The 22,073-nt window shown below is 37.7% G+C and overlaps 1 long non-coding RNA gene across 6 annotated transcripts in view; it reads right to left on the reverse strand.

Moving 5' to 3' along the window:
• Positions 1-3,385: 3,385 nt before the first annotated feature.
• Positions 3,386-22,073, reverse strand: part of LOC148641753 (uncharacterized) — a 29,315-nt gene continuing 10,627 nt past the window's right edge. Inside the window, exons 2-5 of one of the 6 annotated variants that reach the window (XR_015929777.1) lie at positions 8,237-8,478; positions 6,889-7,047; positions 6,716-6,758; positions 3,386-4,561 (exon numbers count right to left, since the gene is read on the reverse strand). This is a non-coding gene — a long non-coding RNA (uncharacterized LOC148641753). Of the gene's footprint in view, positions 4,562-6,715; positions 6,759-6,884; positions 7,048-8,236; positions 8,479-22,073 lie in introns of all 6 variants that reach the window. The other 5 variants (XR_015929775.1, XR_015929778.1, XR_015929774.1 and 2 more) reach the window with 5 other exon arrangements.

The following is a 22,073-nucleotide window of genomic DNA, read 5'->3' on the forward strand; positions in this document are numbered from 1 at the left end:
TTATCTAGTTTTCATCAAACCTTTACAATATGGGGTATGATTTCCACTGGCATTTGTCTTAAATATTCCTTACCCCTGGGGAATAAGGAATACAGCAAGATGTAAGTAGCAAGGCACTATTAAAATGTCTGCAAAACTGACCTAAGATGTGGCATAGATACATCTTACACACAAACATTTCCAGTTTCCAATTTGTCTATAGTTACCTCAATCCTGTAATCCTCAGGGCACTATGAGAAACAACAAGTTTTTACAAGTGCTCCATGACTGCAGGTACTAAATGGACAACTTTACCTGAGTTTTACCTCAGTTGATTTTGGGGCCTCACAGGTATTAAAATAGACTAGATTTAAGTAAAATGCAAAATACGAAAAATATTTTACATGTTTATTTCCATTATATATTGATATATTTATTTTAAGATTTTTATATTCATTTTAAATCAATTGATATTAAGTCCTCATTTCTACAAATGCCATCTTCACCTGGTAAACAGTCAGTGAAAGGAGTCAGTTTTAGTTTTTTGATAGTAATATCTATACAAATTAAGTTGACAGTACATTAACCACAGGTTTAACTGAAAAAGACAAAAAAGACAAAGGAGCAAGATGAATAACAAGGCTGTTAAATTACACCGCTGTGTGAAGTATGATCCAAAACCAGATTAGGGTTGCTTTACCACTGATTTCTGGGTTGATTTCTTTCAGGTTGTAATATCTATTTTTTTAATTCTAATATCTTTCATCTATGTCAAGGTGTCCCCATAATTATGGAAAATTGTAGTCACTTAACATTGCTACCAGTGGTTCAGTCCAGGGAAGCTTGCCATGGTCTTGACTGATCCAACTGGATCCTGCACCACCGTTGTTGTGCTGGTCCTAACAATTGTCAGTTCAAGGAATGATATGAAATATGAGGTAAACCAAATGGTCTAAAAGAACTGTTTTTGCAGTATTCCCTGACTGTGGCATGGAGAGCCCATTGACTGAGTAGCTCTAAGGGAACTATTCTGTTTCACTCAGTCCCAGAACCATGTGTCATTACTCACCAAATACTCTGCATTGTAACAAGAATGCAGTAATCATCAGATTTTCAATCTGCTCCTCTCAAAATGGATTCATGTTCCCTTTCAACAAGCAATATGTTTTATTAGGGGTCCCAAATCCCCATCCCCAAGGGCCACAAACACTGTAAACTACTGTGATAGTGAACAATATTTCCCTTTAGGCTTCAGTGAAATATTTTTTTCTGCCTTTTGTCCATTTAAATATTCTGTTTTACCCATACTTGGATAATGGATTTCCAGTTATTTCTATAATTCTATAAATTATTCTATAACATATTTTCTGTTACTTTCCATCATTTTAAAAATGCTTGCCTTTAGCCTTATGATTTATTTAAACATTTGGCTTTCTTGGCTGTGATTAACTTGTGGGATTACCCTGTTCTGTGTTTCAAGCACAGTATATTTCTTCACTGATTTCATATCTAATCTCTGCTACATTCCTTCAGTCTCCATTTCTAAAATTATATTCCTGTGTTTTGAACTCTACCTGTATAGTTTCAGAAGAATCTGTTTTTGTTGTTGCGAAAGACTAGAGCAATGCAAACATTCCATCCAACAAGTGGTCCGGAGTAAGAAAGCAGTCATGAGCCATGCGCACCATTTCGGTTTCAGCTGCTGACATCTGTGTTGGCTTTTCCCAGCGTAGATGGGGAAATTTTATTCTCCCATGATAACCACTTCTTGTTTTAGAAATATGCTCCTGATATCCACGTTTAAAACTGCATTGCAATCAAACAGTTTATAATCTATGCAACACAGTTAAACAGTTAAAATCCCAATTAACCCTTAATTGGATTACCTCAACCCCTTTTCTCAGGTATTATGCTGTAAGTGATTTAAAGCAATAGCCTGCTGGCCCTCAAAGGGCTGAGCTAAGGACCCCAGACTTGGATAAGCAGGGCAAACACATTTTCTGAACTACGGGATGCATAAAGTGACATTGTCGGAGTCAGACAGTTAAAATAATATTTTAAGACTTTAGAAAGATTGATTTCCTAGTCTTTTACCATGCTAAAACAATGCAAATGATCCCATATTGGCAGAGCAGGAGAGGTTGAGGACACTCAAGGCAGGTTGGATGTCTGCAGTTCCTCTGCCACAGAGTGGGTAGTCGAGCAGCAGAGTTACACAGACACTCACATTCCTAAGGCAATTACAGATTGAACTGACCAGTCCAGTTCCACAGAGCAGGTCCCTCTAGTTCTGGACAGATGAAACACCAACAATAAGTTTTTTTCTAAGAAAGATCATGGCTGTAAGAGGAATAGGTCAATAGTGTTCATTAAAAACTTCCCGGGGTTCGCTCATGAACTGGATTACTGAAGGAAAAGACCACTTAACTGTACTGTCCACTTTATAAGAGATACCCCACAAAGGCAGTCTGTGCAAATTAATTCCCCTTCAACTCTTTTCAACCTCCAGGAACACAATAAAAACATTGTTGCTCTAGTTATATATTGTGCTGTGATGTATTTCGAGGTTTGTGGGTGTCTGTTACACAGTGCACAGATATATTGTTGAAGCAAACTTCCTGGCATCCTTTAAGTCTCAGAAGGAATAAGGTCCCTGGATCAATGAGTTACAGTACTACAGTACACTATCAAAAGACCAAAGGGGGTCAAATAACGTCCACTCATCTGTGACTGTTCTCATGGTTTTGTGTTCTCATCCGCAAAACAAACTCGGATAATGGAAAATCTTTTAATGCACTGGGCTCCACACTACTATGTTAAAAACAAAACTGGAATACTTTAAAATGTTGAACAATCATTTAGTATTCTTCTTCAACTAATACATTTGTCTATATTGAAACAGATTCACTAATAACACAAAACAGGTTATTACCTGTTGACTGAGTTCATATTCAGATGCAATAAATTTTCTTTGCTCAAGTTTTTCATGATTATAGTTTTCTTTCTTCACAAGTTAACACAAAAAGTCCAAGAACCTGTAGCATTTTTAAGTTTAAAATCAGAACAAGTGATTAAATACAAGTTGGACTCAATATCTCAATATCTACTAGTAGCCTAATTTATTTCACTGCCTATATGAGAAACACCATCTCTCAATGTGTAGCAGTGTGGACTGTAGTTGAAAGTTGTTCTTTTAGAATGGCACTTCTGATTGACATGTTTTTCAAATGCATGTTTTTCAAATGCAAAACCAGTCATTTTCAAAATGGCAATTTTGACACATGGACAGTTCCAATTTCCCCATCGTATTTGTTTCTTGTTAACGATGCAAGTCCTTCTTTCATGGATCAAATAACATAACCTCCCATTATTATTCAAAGAGCATTGTCTTAGAAATATCTCAGACTGAAGTGTAGCAAGATGCTCAATGATTTTTATTTGTACAATAACAAGTGAAAAGAGATTACAACATTGCAAATAACACAAGAATAAAACTGGAGGTACACAGAGATAGGAGAAAATCTGATGTAACTAGAAACAGTGAGATATTATTCTTAATTACTCATACATTTAACAAACCAACAGTGTCTCCCCTTAGATTATTTGTATATGAAGTGTAAAAAGCTTAAAGCTTAACCTCTGTACTCTGTATTTGTATAAAACACACCTCATTCACACATTAAAGAGTAATTCTCCTTTTGAAAGAAAAGTCCTCCCTGATGAAGAATTTGTAACCCTGGTGTGAAAATACATTTGTTGCTGCCATTGTGTTGAATTAGAAACCGTGGCAGCCCAACTTTAGGAGTTTACATTTTCAGCTGTTTTTTTTTATGCAAACGTAAGGAAGGGGAGGTAATTCCCGTACGGAGTTCCTGCACTACAGTTAGTCTCTAAAAACAGGAAAGGTTAAGCAGCTGGGATTGAAAGTAACAATCCAGTCATTGCCCCATTCGACTGGAACATTTTTAAAGATTATTACTGTCTTGTGATAAACTTGAAGACTACTGCTTTTGTAGCTCCAGCATTTGAAATCTTACACGAACACTTTAAGAGTCACAGAAAAAATTCAGTAGAAAACACTAAACTTATTTGTAGGGGAACAGTTTGTGTCACTGTATTGATGAGCTTAACACCCAATTAGCTGAAAACAAGAGCAAAGCAAAGAACACAAACTGGTTTAAAGGATCTATGGAACACCGTTTCATTACTAAAGGACGTGTAATCAGCTGATGTACAAAGCTATAGGTCTACCTTGATAAAAAAAGAACTGAAAAATAAAAATCAAAGGCAGGTTTACTGTAAAAAAAAAATAGAGAAGAAACAAAAAAAAAGCCCCACATAGCCTTCAACAACACTCAGCTCGATTTAACAGGAAACCATGAGAATCTTGAAAGTCATAACCTTCAGCTATAAATTGAGGTTGGGAGATCAGAAATGTGTGACCCTGGCAGTCTCCAGCTGACCCCGCGGGGAGGTGAGCCCCGATGGCACACAGACCTCCAAGGCAGAGAGGCGGCGAGAGACCCCCCAAGACGGGTATAAATCCAGCCCCACCAAGGAGGGCCAGCGGACAGCAGCAGACCTGCAGCGGGGAGAGACAGGGCAGGACGGGGGATCAAAAGCACACTCGTACAGTCCATAACCGTAATATCGCACACTACTGCATCATCTGGGGCAGGAGCCACCAGTCATTCACATGCACTAATAAACGATGCAACGGATACTAATGAACAGGAAAGACTCCTTTTTTTTACTTTTTTTTTTCTTCTCAGGGGGAAATTTTAGCATACTTGCTGTCTAAATTAACGTCTTAAGGAAGCCACCAGACAAGAAGCGTCTGCAGTTTATATGATTTTATTTCTGACAGAGATAACAAGTTTTGTCACCTAACACTGGAGTTCAGTTCCTAAGGCAGGGCTCTAAGCCAGAGCTGTGATTCCACAGAACATGTTGCCTTCATTTCCAAAGGTAGTAAACCTGGATTTGCATTAATTTGATGTTTCTACAGTGAGGATTTTCCATATGGACAAGTCTTGAAGTTGCACTTATATCTAAACACAGGCCATTGACACTGACTGGGAATCTGGTACTTGTTTGTCTAGAAAATGTCCATGGAAACATAACCCATTCTAACACAATCCTTCCCCTTAAGAATAAATGTGTAGGAACAAACCTTGATATGCCTGACATAATATGCATGTACTTGGCTGTTCACAGCTGGAATTTACATTTGACAATTCAAGAGACTGAAAACATCCCATTACAAGGTTGTGTTTGGCTCAGACTCTGGATGGGCAGACAGGATTGAACTTAAAAACTCTACATATGTATTTTCATGCATAGGTATGTGCTGTCAATACAATATAGAAAAAGGATGCCTTCATTTGTAGGAATGTCTATATACAGTATGCTACATTGGCTTGCTTGTTTAAAAAGGAAAGATTGGACAAGATACATTAGGTCAATGGTACTATATTGTGCTCTAGCATTCCTGAATGGCTCCATGAGATCTAAAATAAAGCTATGTGTCAAATCTGATGAGAGTTAATGTAGAGGAAGAGATCTTCAGTTTTAAACAATTAAGAGAACTGAGCAAATTTTCATATCTCTCCATGGAATTTTTCAAAGAGCAAAAATATTAAAACAACATACTCCTACAGTGGCACAGACAGCTATGTATCAGGAGTACTAACAAGCAGTGAATGGCGGAGTATGTCACTTTAGGAGTGCAGTCTGTAATATCAAACATGTAGCTTGGGAACGAGCAAAAAGAAGTGTTATCCATTTTACTGGAAGATACATTTGACATACATTTGGACTGAGAAATCGGAGGAAATGCCTGGAAGATTGTTAACAGTTTCTATGAAACGTAAGTTGCGGTTGACAGTAAAACCTGTAATCTTAACAGTTAAAGGACGAAACATTGAATACAAACCACAGTGAATACATAGCTATATTTGTCTTCAATCTTTGTATCTTTTCATATTCAAGAGTGTTCAAGCAATTTCTGATTTTGACAATGGTACAGTCGTTTGTAGATAGCTAAATATGTTCAAATACACCTAGCTTAAATGAGTGAACACATCATATACTGTAATACATATTTAGCTTTTATGTGTGCATAGTTAAATGAACAGCAGTTAAAAACAGATGTTTAAGATAAAATCCAGAGTCAGAGATGAATGGTAATTCAATGTATAGAGGCGTCTGCAAATATTCAAGGCAGGCATTAGAAAGAAAAGCATACTGTCACATACTGATCCTCAAATATACGGGTTCTCATTAGCTCTAATAAACAAAAAAGCCTTATCTTAAATTAATTTCAATGAAGAAAGCCAAACATTTAAACAGGAGCCCAAATTATAACATTTACAGTGTTTTCAGAGTTTGAAGTAAGAAGGGGAGGCTGTGTGGAAAACTGAGTTCCATAAAAATATGTATATCCATCTGATTCCAAACTTTGAGATGAATCACAGATTTACTACTGTGGTTTACAGCTCAGCCAAACATCCATTAACATAGAAAGCATAACTTACAGTAAGACTCGATATATGGATCCTTCTTTCCATCTTTTTGTAATGATGTGGCACTAATGGATGAACATCTGGTAAAGCCCCACAGATTGAAGTGTCTGAGTAATGAGGTCCTTCTATTTCAGTAGAATAGAGGAATTCCTTTTTGTAGACTATCCAGCACTGATCCAAGGACACTTATTGCTACCTTAGCTCTTACTCACCTAGTTGTTCCTTCACTGGACTGAATTAACCCCAGGTCTGGATCTGTTGAATATATGCAAAGGTTTGGATCCACAAACTACATTGTGTTTGTAAAAATAAGCACAGCAATTTCTAAACCTGCAGCTTGATAGGATTGTTTAAGGTTAGCCAAAGGCTTCTTGAATATACCCACTAGACAGCAACCAAGGGCCATCTTTGTCCACAGAGAAGAATCATCTTCGGCTTAGACTGTAGCCTTCTGGGGCCCAGGGATTTTAAGGCTCGTCATTTAATGAGCTCGAGATGACTTGCATCAATGCAGTGGAAACCACCAGGTGTTTGGAATCTGTAGCTCAAAAGGAGAAGAAAACTGTGTTTGAGGACCCTAGTTTAAATTATTATTGGACACAGAAGCATAATCACAAACACCCGGTTGCCTCTTCCTTAAATCCTTATCCTCCTCGATCCTCTTCTGGTTCCTGACCAGCATATCTGCTGGTCTTCTAGGAATCTGAACAAGACCCTGACTTTTGTAAACCTCAATTCAAGCCTTAGGTATCCGAGATTATTGAAAGATTGCAAACACAAAATCTCTGCAGCACAAATGCACTCCAGTAACAGGTGCACAAAGGCAGACACATTACAAATATGGCCTTTTGGTTCAGATTGGAAACAATCTAAGGTTTCAATTGCTCCAGTGTAAACTGGGATTGAGCTCCACAGCTGAAAAACACAGCATCAAACCCTAACCAGACCATATTTCTCCCCCAAACCAATTCATTTTCAAAACATCTGTTTCCTGTGCCACAGGCTGTCTGAGGCAGTTCTTGGTTCTTGCTGCTATGACGTTTACAAGTAAAAAACATTTTTGCTGTGATCCACCCCAGAGAACACCGTACTGGAGCATAAAAAAGCAGAAGATGTTGAAATACCAACTACAATCTGCCCTCCATACTCCAATTTCTGGTTTTTTTATATATTTTTAGGACATGGATTGTCAAATAACAGATCTTCCAATCCACTGAACTCACATATTGGGTAACCCCTCTTCTGTTTTGAACATTTTCTGTAGAGTTCTGTAGAACTGGTCTGGATTTGGCTTTTTGGACTCCATTCAAAGAGAATCTAGGAGTGAATTTAATGAATAATAATTAAGAATTCCTTACACTGATATAGTTATTTCCAGCTCAAAAGCTCTCATAGTGCCAAAGGAAATCAATTCATCAGACATTCTATCATTAGGAAGGTTTACTGAGGCTTCAATTAACTTACTTCAATTAGATCATTAAAGAGCTGGATGTGCCCAAGATCTGGCCTGGAACAGATTGGAAGGGCTTGTATTTCACACTTCCTATTTTAATCACATGTGCCTTAGCCATTAGGAACCCTTCTCCAGAGTGGGAGGGAAAGTTCCATTGATTACTATGACCTTCAGCTCTCTGTTCCCACAGACCACAAGGAGTGTGACTGTCTGACAGAACTGGCTAATAGCAGGCAAGGGGATGCAGGAATGTGAGCCCCTTGTGTGAGGTGATTGTTACCAGAGATGTGTCGACCTTGCCCTACAGTCCCTGAGCTCGGAGCAGAGCGGCTGGCGATTCCTGAGTGAGGGCCAAGGTGTTGCACAATGCCGCTGAATGCGCAGTAGTGTGCCGCTGTGATACCTAATCAGCGCAGTGCACCCGAGTATCTAGTGGAACATCCGTAAGACGGGGCTGAGTGAGAACGTCGAAACCATGCTGGTTCAACTTCAGGACAGTGGGCCATCAGTTTATCCCCAGGTCTGGAACAAGAAGAGGGATTGGAGTTAGACGTCAGGCTGGATTGGTTGCTTTAACCTCATGTGAAATTATAAGCACAGGAGGGAAACATACAATGAGCATGTTCTTGAAATAAGAATTATTGTGCTAGTTCACCATTTCAACAACCAATTAAAGTTATTTATTTTATTCTTGGAACTACTGCTCTCCCCATAAAGAGCTTTGTTAGACCAGGTAAAATAATTCTGTATTTATTCACAGTCACTACTATGTATAACTATGTACTCTAAAGCAATACTATGACAGCCCTTGCTCACCCCATTAATCAGCTGCAGGGCATTATTCGTAGGAGCTGCATCTGTTTTCGGAAGACAGTTACAGTTAAGACAGTCCTATAGTTACTTCAGAATCCTGGGTTGATGTTGCTTTCTGCTACCTTTTCTTAATCTAAATTGTTAGTCCATCTTTTCTTTCACTTTGTTAAATGATTTTCTAACTGCTTTTTCCCTTTTAGGGTTGTGGGAGAACCTGTCCTGCCAAGGCAGGGAACATCCTGGACAGGACACCAGTCCAACACTCACAAACACGCACACACCTAAGGGCACTTTTACCAGGAGCCATTGAACATTTAACCTACCAGTATGTTTTTGAACTGTGGGAGAAAACCAGGGTCCCAGAGAGAGGAAATCCATACAAATACAGGGAGAACATTCAAACTGCACACAGATCACACCACAGGTCTGGATTTGAACCCAGAGCCCCAGTGCTACAAGACAGTAATGCTGACCACAGTGCCACCTTGCCTCCCAATCTGGTTAATATTCAGCATAATCAGGGATAATCTACAATTGACAATAACCAGGCATTCACGTCAACTAAAATTTTTACCTTATAGCATCAGCTATATCTCATCTCCATGACTAATTCCAGAATAAGAAGAAATTTCACCATATGATGATTTCAACCTCTTACAACATATCATTCTCCATATATTCTCTCATATGCTTTCAGCTGCCAAGGTATTGTCTCTTTCAGCCCGACACATTTGTCAGTGTAACTGCAGCAGAGTCTAGATTTTCCTGTAAGGAGCACTGGCTGCCAATGAGCATGCAATTGCTATCACTCCAACTCAAGTGATCTAAAAAATTCCTGGTTGTGTCATAGTCTCACAAGTACCCATATTAATACCTTTAAAATATCTTTATTTATAAAAACATACCTGCAAAAAGGGTGAGCAGGCAATTTGTAACACTTACAAGTTATAGGTTGCAATTTTTTTTAGGACACAACAAACGATATTAATAATGAAGATTGTATTAATAAAGTATTTACATACAGTATCTGGCAATGTTTTATTGTTATGAACACAATTATTCATTAGATGTAAGTAGTTCCTAACTGTTTTTTCACACTTCATTATGCATTATTAATATATTAAATATTACAGAGGAAGCATAACTGGAATGTGCAGCTCCACCTTTGAAATGAAGAAAGCTTACGAATGAGAGGCCATGCGAACCATATCAAATAGGTGAGGTTCCAAAAACACACCACTGTCTCAAGTCAATCAAACTTTAAACAAAAACACAACTTTAAACTCTGTTTGTATATAAAGTATAAAAGTAGGTTCCCCCAAGTTGGGGGTACTTGGGGGAAGTGTCTCTACTTCTCCCATAGACATGCAAGAACCTACTGTAAAAGAAAATATTCAGTTCAGATTATGATCTTTTCATAATGATTCTGTGCAGTAAGTCAATACCTGAGTACCTGAGCACTAACTGCAAACACGTTCATCCCTGTGTAGAGATCAGAGGCTCTGTGTCATCAGTCTCTACTTACTCTTTACATGCATGTCTGCAGGAGTTTACTGCAGAGGTGCTGAACCCTGCTCTTAGAGGACTACGGGGTCTGATCTTTGCTTAAACCAAACTCGTTGTGTATTCCTGAGTTTCAGAACATCCCTCATTAAGGTGTGTTAGCTGAAATGTGACAAATCGGACTTATGCAGAAGGAAAAATTTGGTTAATTTTGGAATCACCCTTTAAGAGCTTTTCAGTATCACCCAATCTGCTTGTTATCAGACCAGAATGTGCCTGATCTGGGTGTGGAGTGGTCGATATGAATGGTGAAGCTGATACCTGCCAGTTCAGCAGGTTGTCATCCAGCCATTCAATCGTTGTTGTTAACTGTAATTATACAGTTCATTGCAACTGTATAATTCAACCAAAGAAAAGAAACAATGTGTGCACTTTAAAACTGGTTCATTGTGGGGGTGTTCATCAACCGGATCACCCTTTAAGAGCTTTTTAGTCAGACGTATGTTAGCATATTACTAGGCAGGAGGCTGAGAAAGACTGCAAAATGTTTGGTGTGAAACAGTTGTTGGAAATATCTTGTAGCGAGGATATTTTTTAAACTAAGGACTGACTCTGGAAATGAATCTAAACCTGCAAGCAGGTCTGTTCCAGACACCAGTCAGCACCAGCGAATAAGGGTTCTGTGGGAATAACATCCAGCAGACACAAGGCTCTCTCCAGCCCAGGACTGAGAGCCATTATCTGTAAAGAATTTGACCAACCATAAGGTGGAGAAACTATAATATGATTAGCTGACCACTTTATGGAATATATATGATCAATTCAAGGCATACAGCAGAACTGCCAGTTCAGTAATCATACAGCTGAAGACCTCACCATGTGTGCAGCGTGTGTCAGTGTTATGAAACGATTGCCTCATGCAAATTAGAGATCTTCAAAGTAGTGATTTTGGAAACGTTTGGAATGAACCTTCTACTCTGGCATTATCACGACATACAGCACAGACGTTTTGACAAAAAGTTCACTGACACAGTGATTTATTAAACAGCTACGGAGGACTGTACACTTGAGAGGCCCTGAAACAAGCCCATTCATAAAAAGATAGATGGTTATTCGTGGTAAAGGAAGAGGGCGAGATGTAAGGGTTAAGTGATGAGAGGAAACAGTGCGCTAGGCCGGATTTCTACCCGGGCTGTCCGCCGGGAACGAAGTAACCTGGGAAATTGGAGCAGCCGGAGGAAATAAAAACCCGCAGTCAAGAGGAGAACATGCAATGTTTCGTCACGGAAGAAATTATTTATTTAATAAATGTTATTATTCAATTATTAGTAGTAGTACTGTAGTTGCAGTAGTAGTAGCATGTTTATCATCATCGTCTTTAACAAAGGAACAATTATTTCTAATGCCTCCTTATAGATTCTCTATCCATTTCCTGAAATGCACCAGTGCACTAGTGGCACATTACAAAGCGTTTGAGTTCCTATTAGCCAAATTATAATGAGAGCTGTGCTTTACACCGGGTGACTGGGGACACATTAAGGACCTCAGACTTAAGAGTTTTTAAGCCACTAATAGGGGTACTGCCCGGAAACCCAGGGGGTGAGCTGGACGATGCCCGCAGTTTATTAAACACGATCCTTTGCTCAGAAACATTCCTCTTAAACTCTCAGTCGGCAACAGGTATTTCACAGAAATTAAATGTGACAGTTGGGCTTGTGATATTTTGGACGACGAGACATGCATTTCCCGGGTTTAAAATAGAACAAGCAATTATGTTTCCAGGCTGCGAAAATGTTAACTGCGGGTTGTTTTTTTTCGGAGGAAAATAGTTCCTGCCCAAATACCGGTATTGCGGCGCAAGATGACATGATTTCACATGTTATTGCATGTATAATTGTGTTCAGATTTGGTATTCTCGTGGAGAATGCTAGCCATGTTTGTTAAATATAAAAGCTTGAGTGACGTATCTGAAGAAACGGACATTTTGTGGAAGAAAATAGAATTATCAAGGCCACGTATTATTTTTCTGACGTTTTTTTTTCAGCACCATAGCAGCAATAATGTGTACGACAACATTTCATTGTTTAACAGATAATGTATTTTTTACCAGTGATAGATTCTGTTAGATTTTCAAGAATTTGGACAAATATATTCTTGCAGTTTTTAGAAGCGCGCAAACGTATTCTAATCTTTAGACGTAAATGGCAGTATTATTTTCTGTTCTGAGTTTAACGTTGTGCTATTATCCTCACCCAATTTAGCTTACATTGAACGAACTACACGTACACTTAAATTAGAAAGTCTCCAAAGAGATTTACAGCAGTTTCGTTTAAATGTTCAAAAGGACATTTTCAATGCGAGGTTAAAACTTCGTTTCTGAACTATCACTAAAACTCGACCCTCTACAAACAAATTACATACTTTATAAGAGGGGGGAGGTTTTTCTTTCGTACAAGTTTATTTTTTAAATATTTCACATACTTAATAAACAAAAAATATTTTAAAATGCTTTAGTGGGATAATTTCTCGGGTTTCGTCACATCTTAGTTGATGTATTGTTGTTTTGTTTCTTCATCATGTGCTTGCGAAATTATGTTGTATTACTGTACTAAAAAGAACAATCTAATTATTACTGGAACAAGACGTTTATGTTTTAGATGTGCTAACCTAGACAAAAAAGGAGAGAGATAAGATTTGAAAATGCTTTCCATTTATTATTCTAAGAGCTTGGGTTCATGGTTTAATCGGACTGTTAAAGTGTAGTCAAACGCAAAATCTTTTGCATGAATGAAACCACGTATAATATGCACAAGCAACGTGTCATTTTTGGGGAATGTGACTGAGAACTTTAATTTCAGTTTTGTAAGGAAGACGCTGTGCGTTTCACCCGTTCTGATTTTTAGTGGGATTGGTGTTCCCATTACGCAGTTAAGATGATTGTCTAATCTTATATTGGGTGGAATTTAAAGGCTGCTCTGCTCTGCTCAAATAGTGTTCTAACGCTAAACCCGGTGTTACAATCTGCATCAGGCATCAGTGGCTTAGCAGTTATCGAGGTCCTGCGTCCTGCTCTTGTATGTTTCAAGTCTATTTTACATGTCTATACGCGATAACTGAAGCATAAAACTCCTCAAATTAGTTATAGAATGCAATATAGATTATTTTATTCATTATACCGTCCCAATGGTCCCAACAAAAGTTGTAGGATACTTGAAAGGGTATCAAATCACATCTCAGGTTTGCAGTGGAGTTTAATTAAAAAGTGATTTCAAAAACGTAAACTTAATATGTACTTTAGTTTTGAAGTTGAGAAGTTCAAAGTGCAGTACAATCTCAGAACGTCTTTGCATTACTAGAAGAATATGGTCAAGATGTCTGGGATATCATTTTAAACTACGGTGGTGCTCAGGGCGAGTATTGTATTTAATAAACTACGTAACAGTTGTATAATTTCTTCATTAACCTTTATCATAAGGTGCCATACTTCTGACAAAGAAGAAACCGTCTTTGCGTTATTGCGCAATTCGAAGTTGCGCTTCGGCGGCTCAACCAGTGCTGACCAGCAGTTGCGTAAAATAAGCTACGCAAGCGGATCGCAAGCGCGTAGGATCCCGCTTTAATGTCAAAATTGGGGGACAGAAAGACTTGCAAATACTGCCTTGGTGAAAGGCGTTCTAGTCGAACGCAGCCAGGAGTCCACTCCAGGCTTTCTCCAGCAAGATTGAGACATTTCAACAAATATGTGTGCCGTTCCTTATGTTTAAAACCTAATATCTAGGCAACTTTACACAGGGTTTACAAAACCCCCAAACCCGCCTCGTTCTCCAGATAAAATAAATACTTTCGTAGCGACTGATTACACTCTTAAACGATTGTACGAAATAGCGTGTGGGCTACATTTGTCCAGCACTCGCCTGAACACCCATACTGTATGAGCGCACACGTGTGTTTCTATTGAAACACAGAAGCGACTCTCTGTCTGTTAATGCCAAAGCCGCAATCACTTGAGAAGCAGGGTATCAATCCTTTTAAAGGCAGCATCTCCTCTGCGGATTTTCTTATCATGTTTTCCCTCGATAAACAAGGCGTCCACTGGCTTCAGCACACTGGAGAAACGGAGAGACCCACCAGCTTATAAAACCGTGGGCGTGTGTCTCTTCTGGTTATCACTGAGGGCTACAGACCTTGCGCACACAGCCAGCAGACCCTTCTTCCATCACACTTTGTCGTGTGTTTACTGAAACAGTGCAGATATCGCGGCGAAGGTGCTGAGTCTTGATGGTTATGTGCGGTCGCTACACACACCGTTAGGATTCTAACGGTGAGAAAAGCTGCCAAAGGCACATTCATATTGCGTCAAATGGACTCTAACCATTCTAATAAGTTCACTAGAAATGAAGACTGAATTACTGTTGGGGGGCTGAGTGATGTCGTTGAGATCATGTTTGGCATCTATCTGAACAGTTTCTCGAAGAAGATGTTACTTTACCGTGAAATGTGAACAAATGCGCGTCTGTCTTATTCTTTATGTTTTTTTTTAAATACAATGTTTAAAAGGATAAACGTGTAAGTCTTTCCTGTTTTAGGTGCTTGTGACAGTATGTGCACTGTTTTTAAGGCACACAAAACAATCTCTGCCCCCCCACCACCAGCAAAAAAAAACCCCTGCAGAATCGCAGCTCGTGCAAATGTCACGTGAATGCGAAGTTATCCACAGTAAAAGGTCCTCTTTCGCGAATGCTTTGGAAATTCTTAAAATATCATCTTTCAATGATAAAGTTGATATTTAGCGCATGAAACAGTTAAATAACGTGCTGTCTCTGTGTGAGATGCGATAAGGGGCCGTGGAACTATAACACGTTCTCCGTAGTTGGAAAAGCTGGGCTTTTCCCAGTCTGTCAGCCTTCATATATAAGAAAAGGGCAGCAAACTTTAAGAGCTGGGGCCCTGCAGCTCTGCTATGATCAATTGTAGGAATGCATACTGGCCACATCTTTAAGCATTCACATGACCAGTCAACCTACTTATTTTCAGAAATTACTTGGAAAATAACCTGTACTCCACGGACTTTGACTTTTGGTGTAGTTTACAAGGTTCGCACCGCTATGATCACCGCAGTTTGAGTGCCTGAAATTTAAGGCTCGACCAAAATAAATTGAACAGGCGTAAACCTACCAGTCAGTGGGGTTTTATCTTTGTGCCGTCTAAAAATTCACACCATGTAGTTCACTTTTAGCTGGAAGGAACCCTACGCTAAAAAAAAGTAAATTTTTCGTTCAAAGGTGCATGCATATTTTTGTGTTTAAAACAAAATACAACATATTTTTGTAAAGAAATGGCAAAAAGAGTGTTATCCAATAAAACGCTGCTGTGTTATCGTGAAGTTGTGTTCCTGTACAAACACGAACTGTTGTCTTCTCAGTATTTTTGATACACAAAATGATGGAACTGCAGGTCACCATGCACGGTTCCTTCCCCGAAATAGATGTATTTCAGGTGAGAGGTTAAGTGATCATACGTAACGTAGTATAAAAACGTGTTGTCGTTAGTCGAAACAGAATGTTTGTGCAGTTCGACAAGTTTTCCAATAAAAACTAAAAATTACAAAAACTTTTTTGAGATTTGAAACCAAGTCTGAAAAAATACTATACAAAAATGATTGCTCTGCTGAGTATAAGTCGTAAAGTCTGCAGCTGTACTATTTTATCGTAGTTTTTTCTTATTTTTACAAGAGTACTTAGTTTGAAAACAAATACTAGGAAACAAACTTCTTCAAACTACTGTAACTCCATAAATGCCTGTCTTTTGAAATGAAATGAACCACGTCAGCAGTTTTATCCTTAGAAATTGAGAAGATACTTTTTATTTAAACTATAACACCGCTTTATAGCTCATTAATATTAATGAAAGCAACGCAATTCTCTGGCTGTCACAAAAACACATTTCAATTAAGCTACCAACACGAAGAAATAATTCGTGTATAGCTACCAGACGTCTAGGACATTACAAAAAATACCCTTGTGGTTTAAACATTTTAACAAAAAAAAATTGCACTCTGAATTCCCGAAACTTTTTTCCATCTCTTTTTTAACAGCAACTGTAATTCGATCTACAGAATTATCTAGTTTATTCAAAGCCAAAATCTTATATTATAGTTTTAACACTATAGTAACGTTTTAACTTATGCTTGAACTATAAATTTAACTATATTAAAGTTTTAACGTGTCTACAGCCAACTAATTGGACTTTAAAAAAGTGTTTAGAAATATGCATTTACACCTGACCAGTAGCCTTAAGCCGTAAAGGTTTCAAATGTTCTTCACACAACCATAGAACTTGTAACACTGAAAGCTGAAGGGAGGTTGTTTATGGGAGAGCCCAGCAATGTTAAAATGGAAACTTGAAAAATCGGGCTATTTACGACCGGGGCACGATAATACTAATTAAAGGGACTGAATTAAGGGTAATTTGACGGATCCAGTTTACCTTGCACGCGGAACACTAACAGTAAATTAATGATTCTCGAGCACGACCATCTGTGCGTGCAAGCTAACATCCGCATACGCACATAGCAAAAGTTTTATTACCATAAAAAGTTAAAATACAGATGTAGGGTTGGAAATGTTGCCAAAGATATTATTTTAACTTAAATGGAGATGTTATTTTACTTTGCCGCTATGGGGTTTATTTCCCTAAACTCAAATTAAGGACCTCTTACTCAATAGGTAAAATAATGCATTTTACCGCCTGTAAAAGAATAGTGACTATTGACTGTAGCAAAAAAAAAATCAGAAGCAAGTTAATAAGATGCTAATATTTGCATTTCATTATTTCGGAACAGAACGCATCGTTTCTTTTTATCATTTGATGCGCTCATCTTTGGGTATCAGAATCGTTACATAATCTCTAAGTACCGTATCTGCAGTTACATTGATTTTGTCTTATATTAAATGCATAAAATAAATTAATCTGGGGGGCGACGCGTGACAAGCGAAATAAGCACTGCGATATTTTTCAGGGGTTATTTACACTCAGGTGTGTAACCTAATTAACGACCCAATTGAGATTTTAAACCGACAGCGTGCTGTGCACAAATCTACTGCAGCTCCTTTTCAGAACACAGAAGGGAAATTTGATCTTGATCTAAAGTTGATCTAAATTGTGATCAAGCAAAGGATGGCAGAATGATGCTTCAGAATCATTTAAAAATATTGTGCAACAATTCATAGTCGCGCAAGGACAGGGAGTCCAATTCTCTAAATCCTTGCATAAGAATACTATTGTTTTACAGGCGACCCCCTTCTAATACGTATTAAAGCTAATTTAAATTACGTTTTAATTGGTGCATGATCATATGATGAAGTGGCGGTGTTATGTTTAAAGGGTAATTGCAGGTACTCAATCCAGATATGTATATTAAAAAGCCGCAGACGACGGGACATAGCAATGCTCTTTTAAAATGTGCTAATTTTTCGGATCAACAACAATTATTGAAACATAATCCCAACCTTGAACAGAGTTAAAAAACTGAGGAAAAGGACGTTTTACGATGTAATTTGTCTTCCAAATAACTGATCTTAAGCTCCGAATGGTTTTTTAAAAGTAATTGTTAGCGCTGTTCTAATGTGAAGGTCTTTACGATGTTTCGTTAGTTTGGAAACTATCTTTAATGAGACAATGAACCAAAAAGAGTAAAAATAGCACCTGTTAATGAAGAGCGAGTTGCTTTTGAGCAATAAAATGATCCTGTTTGTTTCCGTTCATCTCTTTCTTTTGCTCTTACTGTTGGTTGCAGTAACCAAATAGGGAATTAATTATTACGACCTACTTTCTGCGCCGAACGATGAATAGTTCCTGAAAATCACAATTTCACTAAGTTTATGTATTGTCGGTTTAAGAGTGGAAACTGAGAACTGACTTTGAGCTGAATGTTCTGCGAGTTAGCCGGTCCTCCCAGAGAAACGTGACCTGACATCTTCCAAAGGGCACTCGGAGGTCGTGGAAGCCAGACTGAACGGGAAGTCAGCTCAAGTTGTTTGTCTCGATGACATTTAAATGAAGGATTGGAGAGGTGATAATATTTGTCGTGACAAGGTATTACGCTTTGTCAAGTTTACTAAAAGTACCCGTAAGGTATGATCATATTACCTTTTAGACGCGGTAACATTTCCAAAAATGTCCTTTCCGGTCAGCTAACGACTTGCCTTTTTAGGAACACTATAATAAATGACGCTTTTCCATTTCTCAGTTTATACCTTGTCTAAATTGGTAGAAAATGGTCCGGATTTATTGGAAAAGGTTGCATGATGCCATAGCTTATCAACGCAATTGTGACTTGATGAGAGAAAGTTGACTTTTTAACCGGTGGAACAAACCTTTTTTTCCCTGATACAATCTCATGGTAGACGCATATAGATTTTGCTACTATGGCTAGAGTATCACAGCTAACACAGCAACAAAATGAAAAATACGTAGAATACTACAGGAAAGGAAATTCCTAAGATTTCAATTTGTAAGGAATTGTGCAAAATAGCGTTAGTTGAACACGAAAGAAAACAGGTGTCAACTTAAGGTTTAGCATAACGTTCTTAGCAGGCCCACTTAAAACATAGTAATTTTTAACTCATTTTTTGTACGTTTTAGCACTTTTGTTACTAAATATTCACCAATAAAATTATTTTAGTGTATTAATTTTTTCTAATATTACCGACGTTTCAAAATGTTTCTAGACGTTTTGCGCTAGACAAAATTCTGCGCAATAGTAAAATGTACACTTTCCACCTTTTCCTGTGAGTTGAAGTATTCGAGTCTACGATCGTTCACGAAACACTTAACAAAACCTGCGAAGACGCAACAGCGATACCCATACCCTTCACTTGGGAAGCACGTTGTTTTCTGGCTTCAAGATTAATTACTTGATGAGATAGATATATGTATAATGAGGTTAACTCAATATTGTCTTCTCCATCTATTCCTAACTGACGGCTTTGTAGCCTTGCCATGACTGTATAAGTTGCAGACTTTGTCTGCCAATGGTTTTACGATGTCTTTGCGATCCAAGAAGCAATATGGAACGATTTAACACCACGTTGATCCTAAGCAGCGATTTTATGTACAGAGGAAAATCTAACCCATAATTTTAAATAGGGAATAGTATTGGTGATACATGATCTCTTAATAATTATAATAATTAAACTGTAAAGAATAGATAAAACAAAATAACGGTCACATAGTCCTTCGTTATTAAAGACTTCAGAAAGAGTATGTGCTAGTGCGCATGATAGGATATGCCCAATGATGATGACCATATTAATGAGAACAGTTCAAAAACTTAAGTATATGAAGATTCTATAATTCGACACATTTTTGGAAATCAGAAAGAACAGATGAGCTGCAAGCGTGATCGGGTTTGAAGAGCTGCATCTGGACACCTGCTTTGTGTCTGTTTGGTACTGGCCATGGTTCTGAAACTTTAACACTTTTACAACAAGATTTTATTTCCCTGGAAGGAATAAAGCACGCAATGAAGTTTTAAAAAAATAAAAGGGATTTACAGGTGCATTTGTATCTCGATTATTCTCTTTTCTCAATTTTCGGTTTTTGTTGTACTTGTTGTTAGAATTAATTAATTGTATAATAATTCTGTGATCCAGATCTTACAACCCAACTCCAGGATTTATGGAACGAATAGAAAAAAGACGTGACAACTGTCTTAATAATAATAAAAAAGTTCAGTTCAGTCTGTATCCGTTAACATTTTTAATACATTAATTATTTTCAATGTTTTGTATCCTGCATTCTGGTAACCGACTGATTTGGCTCATGATCTGCATCTGACGGTAGCAACGAGTCATTATTCCTACAACTTGGCACGCACCGATACATAGGTGTATATTTGCCAAATACGGTGAAATACTTTGCCCTTTATTAAATACTTTATAAAGGTTTATTCACCATCTGTTTTGGAAACTTTCACCGTATGAACTTGTTTTGTCGACCCACGTGTTGCTTTTAATTACTATCATGAATACACGTGTGAGTGTCTATAAATAAATCAAACACGTTACAGAAGACATTTAGCAATTAGTGGAGCATTCCAATTATATTTTATCTGTCATTCCTGTTCCGAGGTTGTTGCATAATGTATAAGGTATGGTATTTTTTGATAGTTTAGTAGAATTACAAAAGAAAACGTTTGAAAAAGACCAACAATAACATGTTTTGGAAATAGCTGTTTACAAGGCGATAGTAACAGTTTATTGCTTATCCCACAGCTGTGTATGTCTTTGTCACTACTATGGGATTCAGAGGTCGCTTTCACTGATGCGTTAGTGATTTGAAACGTAATTTTATAACGCGCTTTTTATCATTTTATTTTAAGTAATTTTCTATTAATTCATTTTACATAACAGTTTAAGTATCTTAACTTTAACGCTATAATTTTCGTTTTTTAACGTGGGGAAATGTGAGTAGGATTACGTATATTTTCCACATATTTCATTCTGAAATCAGTTGGACTATGCTGTTATTAAATGAAGCACTTTGCAATATTTTGGCTATCGTATTATTTTATTATTGTAATCAAGACTATTCTGATATACAATATCTGAACCGCCAGGAGATATTCCAATGTACTTGTTTAATTTTATTCCCATTTCACATCAAGAAGGCGCTGATAAGAATATTGGAAGTTACTGTAGGTAATTATAACAGACAATTATCACGAGAGCTTTAGAGAAAATATTTTAGTAACTTAATTTTATACATTACTTTAACAATTAAAGTATTTGCATTTATTTACACGCGATTCTTTGCTACGCATATATATATATATTATATGCATTACTTAGAAATACCTTTTGGAGCTCAACACTATCGCAATGAGCAAAAACTCTGATAAATCTTGACAATCATTGGAACGGTGAACACAGTACCATAGTTTTTGTAAAACAATGTTTTACAAAAAAACACTTTAGTCACTTTAGTTAAACACTTTAGTTCCACAGGTTATTCTATTGTCTATCATACCTAACAAAGTTCTGGTAAAGACTTACAGTACGTCAGAACAAGTCTTGTTACAGCGGGCCTTTTATATAGAAGATGAAACCTCCGGAATTTGCTGATGCTGTGTATGTTGTGCTGAGAATAGGGAGAAACGAGTCAACATAACGCGGCCAACCGGCACACATTTACAGTCAGGCCAAGCGTTGTCCATCTTCTAAATGTCTTAACGCTGACCTCGAAATGTTTTGTAATTGGCGGGCAATATACTGTACAAGTCTCAACGCCACTTGCTTTTGTTCCTCGAACGGCTCTCTTTCTAGTTTCCTCTCTTGCACTAAACGAAAAACGTCTTCGACTGCATGAAAATTTTATTAAGACATAAAAGCCACATTCCTGCATCCGAAGGCTCGGTGACCCTTTAAACCAAGCGCACAAGCTCTCCCTCCGTCGTGTTCTCTTCTGTTACTACGCACCATGAAATATTTAGTATGGTCTCCCCCTGCCCAAGATAAGTATTGCAATACTGCGTACTGACGTGAATACCAGAGAGTAGTGATATAATTGTGCAATTGTGCAATAATCCGATTCACTGACACAAGCTTTCTCAGAAAACAACGTGTACAGAACAACATACGTCGATTTTCCGTATTGCTTTTTCATGTTATGGTTAATGATAGTATTTACCACTTCTAGCATGAATAGTCTCAAGTTTGATGGGCCGAGTGGCTTTCTCTCTTTTGTAAAGTTTAAATAATTTATAAGAAAATACACCTCTCCCAAATGAAGTGAAATGAATT

This window comes from Lepisosteus platostomus, chromosome 24, assembly GCF_059453375.1.
Source record: "Lepisosteus platostomus isolate fLepPlt1 chromosome 24, fLepPlt1.hap1, whole genome shotgun sequence".
Classification (NCBI taxonomy): domain Eukaryota; kingdom Metazoa; phylum Chordata; class Actinopteri; order Semionotiformes; family Lepisosteidae; genus Lepisosteus; species Lepisosteus platostomus.